This window comes from Trichechus manatus, unplaced genomic scaffold, assembly GCF_000243295.1.
Source record: "Trichechus manatus latirostris isolate Lorelei unplaced genomic scaffold, TriManLat1.0 scaffold00009, whole genome shotgun sequence".
In the NCBI taxonomy this organism is placed as follows: domain Eukaryota; kingdom Metazoa; phylum Chordata; class Mammalia; order Sirenia; family Trichechidae; genus Trichechus; species Trichechus manatus.
In genome coordinates, this window is record NW_004443945.1 from 16834452 (window position 1) to 16841313 (window position 6862).

Here is a 6862-nt window from a genome sequence, read left to right on the forward strand (position 1 = left end):
ATGGGTCAGGCATCAGGCTGGAGGCTTCTCCTGGCTCACGTGGTTGCAGGGGCTCACAAACACATAATCAGGTCAGACAGCAGGCTGCTGGCTCACAGGGCTATAGGAGCTGGTGAATCCCCAAATCTGCAGGTCAGACAGCAGGCTGCTGGCCCATGTCCCAAGAACCAGTGCTCAGAGGATAATGTCAGATGCAGTACCAAGAGAGTGTGAGCTTTGCCACAACAACCATATATGCTGTATGCAGGCCACAGCCCCAAGGAAACTCCCCTTTCAATTGATTGGCTACTCACATCAGATCACAAAATGGAGGATCATTACAAATATCTGCTGTCATGGATTGAATTATGTCCCCTAAAAATGTGTGTATCAATTCAGCTGGACCATGACTCCCAGTGTTGTGTGGTTGTCCTCCATTTTGTGATTGTTATTTTATGTTAAAGACGATTAGGTTGGGATTGTATAACATCCTTACTAAGGTCATATCCCTGATCCAATGTAAAGGTAGTTTCCCAAGAATGTGGCCTGCACCAGATTTTATCTTACAAGAGATGAAAGGAAAGGGAAGCAAGCAGAGAATTGGGGACCTCATACCACCAAGAAAGCAGTGCTGGGAGCAGAGCACGTCCTTTGGACCTGAGGTTCCTGTGTTGAGATGCTCCCAGACCAAGGGAAGACTGATGACAAGGACCTTCCTCCACAGCCAACAAAGAAAGCCTTCCCCTGGAGCTGATGCCCTGAATTTGGACTTGTAACCTACTAGACTGTGAGAGAATAAATTTCTCTTTGTTGAAGCCATCCACTTGTGGTATTTCTGTTGTAGCAGCACTAGACAACTAACATATCTGCCAAACCACTGAGAATCATGGCCTAGCCAAGTTGACACATAACCCTAACCATCACAGGATCATTATGAAATATTGATAGAAAATTAGAAATAAATGAGTTATACAAAAGCTATCAAGATATTCTTAGGAGGGTGTCATGATAGTCAGATTTTTTTTTTTCCATCTTCAAATGATTTTATATCTCATTGCTGACCTAGAGAAAGTATTTACTTCTGACTTTAGCTATTATTGATATTTCACTGTATCATAAATTCTATAAGGTTAAAGACTATTTCTGTATTCACTTCTGTATCCCCAGGACTGAGCCCAAGGCTTGGCACAGAGTAAGCATTCCATACATATTGGTTGTGGTTTCTTTTTTACAACCCAATAAGAGCATTTATTGACTCACCATTTAGTGATTGTCAACAAGATTTGCAGCTCTGAACTCAGAGCACTGGCTGGTTTCAAGACTCTGGGGCTAGCTTTAACTCTTATATGGCAATGAAGTACAACAAGCTCCTCAACTTTGGTCCAGATAAGCTCCTAGCATTTAAAAATACAATAACAATCAAAGTGCCAATGAGAGTACCAGGCAGCTTGCTATAAAAGAAATGAGAGTTCCACAAGCACTCAAACAGTCAATGAACTCTTTTACCATTAGAAAAAAAATATAACTTTGGCATCTCTCTCACCAACTCTAGTTTCTCATCTGAGGGGTAAGTATTTTCTAAAGTATTTTTTCTTTTGAGAGCTTACAGATGGCAATGACTTACAAGCCTTTTTAATTCTAGTAACGCACTGCATGATCCTTACAAAATCCAAATGGCATTAGTTGACTAGACTTGGAAACTTGGATAATCACAAAAATACATGCCAAATTCCTGTCAATTACATTCTGAAATAGTAGGCAAAGATGTGGACAGAAAAGGCAGTCTACATACAAAGATGGTGTGGATAAAAACACAGTCATAGGAAGGAGGAAAGATTGTTTGGGTGACATCAAAAAGACCAGTGTAAGTAAAACAAAGTTTTTGAACAAGAGTACAGAGAGATAAGATGGGATGTATGGATTCGGTCCATGTACCCGGAGGTCTTGAATTCCATGTGAGTTAGTTAGCTATTGCTGCATAACAAACCACCATAAAACTAGAGGCTTAAAACCATAACCATTTAGTATTGCTCACAATAATAGTATTGCACGGAAGTTCTTTTGGTCTTGGCTGGACTTACTCATGCTTCTGCAGTCTACTGTGGGTTGGGTAGACAGTTCTGCTGACCTTGGATATAGGCTTATGCAGGAAAAAGTTAACATCATAGGCCCAATGTTGCTCATTAGAAGGACCTTACCCTTTTTTGGCATCTGAGAACCTGACTTTTAGAATGTTCCTGATGTTACTAATTACGTTTGTTTCCTTTTATTGCTCTAACAAATTATCACATACTTGGTGGCTGAAAACAACATGAATTTATTATCTTACAGTTCTGGAGGTCAGAAATTTAAAACAGGTCAGCAGGGCAGCATTCCTTCTGGAGAGACTAGGGAATAATCTTTTTCCTTGCCCTTTCCAGCTTCTAGAGGCAATCTGCATTCCTCAGCTTATGGCTTCAAAGCCAGCAGCACAGCATTTTCAAATCTTTTTCTCTCTCTAACCTCTGCTTCTGTCACCACCTCTCTCTCACTCTGACTCTCCTGCCTCCCTTTATAAGGACCTTTGTGATTACATTGGGCCCACCCAGACAATCAAGGATAATCTCCCCATCTCAAGATCCTTCATTTAATCACATCTGCAAAGTCACTTTTGCCATGTAAGGTAACATATTCATAGGGTCTGGGCATTAAAACATGAACATCTTTGGGGGCCACAGTTCTATCTCTTACACTAACTAATAAGGTTGTTTGGCATGCCTAGGCCACTGAACCCTCTTGAACCAGCTTGCCTAGATTGTGTATACAAACAATATGATTTATGGTGGACATCTGCTTTTCTCCTGGGGGTCTGAAATTTCAGTAATTGTGGCTGGTCACACAGGCAGAGAGTGCCTATGAGACCAGTCCCCAATAAAAACCCTGAACTCGGAGTCTCAAACGGCTTCCCTGAGCAGAGTCACTGCACATGTTACAACATTTTATTGCAGGAAGAGTAGGCATGTTCTGTGAAAAATCCATTCCGCTCAGAAGAGTGAACTTTGGAAACCTACACCTGGACTCCTCCAGACTCCACCTGATGTGCCTTTTTCCCTTGCTGTATATCTTTTCCTGTAATAAGCCATAAGAACCAAAAAACCAAACCCGTTGCCGTTGAGTTGATTCTGACTCATAGCAACCCTATAGTGCAGAGTAGAACTGCACCATAGGGTTTCCAAGGAGCACCTGGTGGATTCGAACTGCTGACCTTTTGGTTAGCAGCTGTAGCTCTTAAGCACTGCGCCACCAGGGAGTAAACTGCCTCAGAGTCCTGGAAGTCCTTCTAGCAAGTTTCCAAAAATGTGAGTGGTTGTGGGACACCTCCAGATGAAGCTGATCTAAGGCTAGCCTCAGCTGGGGCAACGAGGCTTTCTTCCATGTGGTCTCTCATCCTCCAGCAGGTTAGGCCAGGTTTGCATTCTCATGGAAGGGTATGAAAGGGCATGGAAGCATGCAATGTCTTTTGATACTTAGACCTGAAACTGGCACTCTGTCAATTCCATTGCATTATATTGGCCAAAGCAAGTCACAAGGCAAATCCATATTTAAGGGATGGAGAAAAAAACTCTACCTTTTGATGGGAGGTGCTCCAAAAATCCCATGGCAATGGGTATGGATACAGGGAGGCTATTAGTTGGGGCCATCAGTGCTATCAATCTACCCCATACTGTTAAGAGTTTGGACATTATTCAGTAGTCAATAGAGAACAAGAATTATTGTTTTTAAAACAGGAAATACAATAACATAAGTGGTGCTTTGGGTTCATTAACTGATGGTAGAGAGGAAGACAGATTGGCAAGGGGGAAATCCTACAGACAAACAAGTAGTTAAAAGCTATAGGCAATTGTTCAGGAATGCAATAATAAGCGATTGGAGTACCAGCCAGAAAACCAGGTTATCTAACGGAAAGCAGTGGAAAACAATGTTACTCAAGCTCTACCAGTGGGTAGAGCTGATGGTATTTATACTTACTCATTCAAATATTTATTGAATGTGTAGAATACAGCAGTGAACAAAATAGTCAAGTTTCTATATCCACGAAGTTTATCTCCTAGTGGGGAAGACAGACAATAAAAAAGAAAAGAAATTCATTTTCCAAATAAGTCAGATTGTCATCAGTGTTAAAAGAAACACAGTGAGGTGTTTCTAAGAAGGAAACATTTAAGCTGAGTCCTAAAGAATTAGAAGGAAGCATCCCTCAAGAAAAGAGGGGCTTCCAACAAGAGGTCATGGCATGCACAAAAGCCCTGAGCTTGGAAAGAATGTGGTCTTCTGTAAGAGCAGCCGAAGGCCTAGTGTGCCTTGAGTGTAGAGAAAGAGGGAGAAATGGGTCTAATGAGGCAAGGAAGACAGACAACAGTTCATGCAGCAGTGATTTTCTGACCACAATAAAGAGTCTGGATTTTATTCTAAGCATAACTAGAAATCATAGAAAGGTTGTATCCATTAAAAATGATAACCCTGATGTTGAGGGGCAAGAGTGGAAATGGGAAGATTAGCTTGAGCCTTCCTAATAAGTACAGCCAACAGACCAGCAGCATAAGATTCACCTGGGAGCTTTTTGGAAAAGCAGAATCTTTGGTGTCTCCCCAAACCTAGAATAAAAAATCTGCATTTTAACAAAATCACTAGTGATTCATTTGCATATTAAAGTTTGAGAAACATATTAAAGTTGGAAGACCATGGTAGCTTGGCATGGAATAGTGGCTAAGGAGATGGGGAAGTAGAGAGGATGTCTTAAAGACAGTCACAGGCATGCAGAATTTGGCTTGGGATTAAAAGCTGATATCAAGGTAGTTGAAATCAGGAAAGCATAGTTCGAGACATGCAGAGATACTGGTTGGATGCAACTACAGATCACCAGTGTTTGGTGTCAGAGATATTTCAGGCAGAAATCCAGTACCGTGGAGAGCTCCCATAAAGCAATGGTTGTCAGAACATGAAAATCTATAGAGAGATGACTTTTATCCTCAAAATCTTGAAGTCATCCATGACTGTATCCTCTTGGTGAAAGTCTATTATCATTTTATTAAGTTCTATGATTCCTGGAAATGATCCTCATTACTACAAGAACGTCCTGTTCCACATTACAGAACAGCCATGATGTCTGCTCCGATTTGCATGGTTGGGTGTCTTCGAGTTGATTCCTACTCATAGTGACCCCATGTGACAGAGTAGAACTGCCCCATAGAGTTTTCTTTCTTTCTTTTTTTTTTTTATTATTGTACTTTATATGAAGGTTTACAGAACAAACTAGCTTCTCATTAAACAGTTAGTACACACATTGTTTTATGACATTGGTTACCAAACTCATGACATGTCAATACTCTCTCTTCTCGACTTTGGGTTCCCTATTACCGGCCTTCCTGTCCCCTCCTACCTTCTAATACTTGCCCCTGGGCGAGTGGGCCCCTTTAGTCACGTTTTGTTTTATGGTCCAGCCTAATCTTTGGCTGAAGATTGAACCTCAGGTGTGACTTCATTACTGAGCTAAAAGGGTGTCCGGGGGCGATACTCTGGGGGTTTCTCCAGTCTCTGTCAGGCCAGTAAGTCTGGTCTTTTTTTGTGAGTTAGAATTTTGTTCTACATTTTTCTCCAGCTCTGTCTGGGACCCTCCATTGTGATCCCTGTCAGAGCAGTTAGTGGTGGTAGCTAGGCACTATCTAATTTTATTGGACTCAGACTGGTGGAGGCCATGGTAGTTGTGGTCCATTAGTCCTTTGGACTAATCTTTCCCTTGTGTCTTTAGTTTTCTTCATTCTCCCTTATTCCCGAAGGAGTGAGACCAGTGGAGTATCTTAGATGGCCACTTACAGGCTTTTAAGACCCCAGACACTATTCACCAAAGTAGGCTGTACAACATTTTTTTAACAAACTATGTTATGCCAATTGAGCTAGATGTTCCCCGAGATCATGGTCCCCACGGCCTTCAGTCCAGTAATTCGGTCCCTTAGGAAGTTTGGATGTGTCTATGGAGCTTCCATGACTTTGCCTTGTACAAGTTGTGCTGACTTTCTAGTATTGTGTACTGTCTTAACCATTCACCGAAGTTACCACTTATCTATTGTCTATTTAGTGTTTTTCCATCCCTGCCCCTCCCCTCCCTCATAACCATCAAAAATTGTTTCTTTCTGTGTGTAAAACTTTTCATGAGTTCTTATAGTAGTGGTCTCATACAATATTGTCCTTTTGTGATTGACTTAGTTCACTCAGCATAATGTCCTCCAGATTCATCCAGGTTGTGAGATGCTTTGAGGATTCATTATTGTTCTTTATCGTTGCATAGTACTCCTCTGTGTGCATGTACCATAATTTCCTTATCCATTCATCTGTTGATGGACATTCAGGTTGTTTCCATCTTTTTGCTATTGTGAATAATGTTGCAGTGAACATGGGCATGCATATGTCTATTCGTATGACAGCTCTTATTTCTCTAGGATATATTCCTAGGAGATGGATTGCTGAATCATATGGTATTTCTATTCCTAGCTTTCTAAGGAAGCATCACATAATTTTCCAAATGGTTATATCATTTTGCATTCCCACCAGCAGTGCATAAGAGTTCCCATCTCCTGCAGCCTCTGCAACATTTGTTACTTCCTGTTTATTTTATTCATGCCAGTAATGCCGGGGTGAGATGGTATCTCATTGTGGTTTTGATTTGCATTTCTCTACTGGCTAGTGATCTCAAGCATTTCCTCAAGTGTCTGTTAGCCACTTGAATGTCTTCTTTGGTGAAGTGTCTGTTCATTTCCTTTGACCATTTTTTAATTGGATTATTTTTCTTTTTGTGTAGAGGTGTTAGATCATCCTGTAGATTTTTGAGGTTAGATCTTTGTCGGCTTTG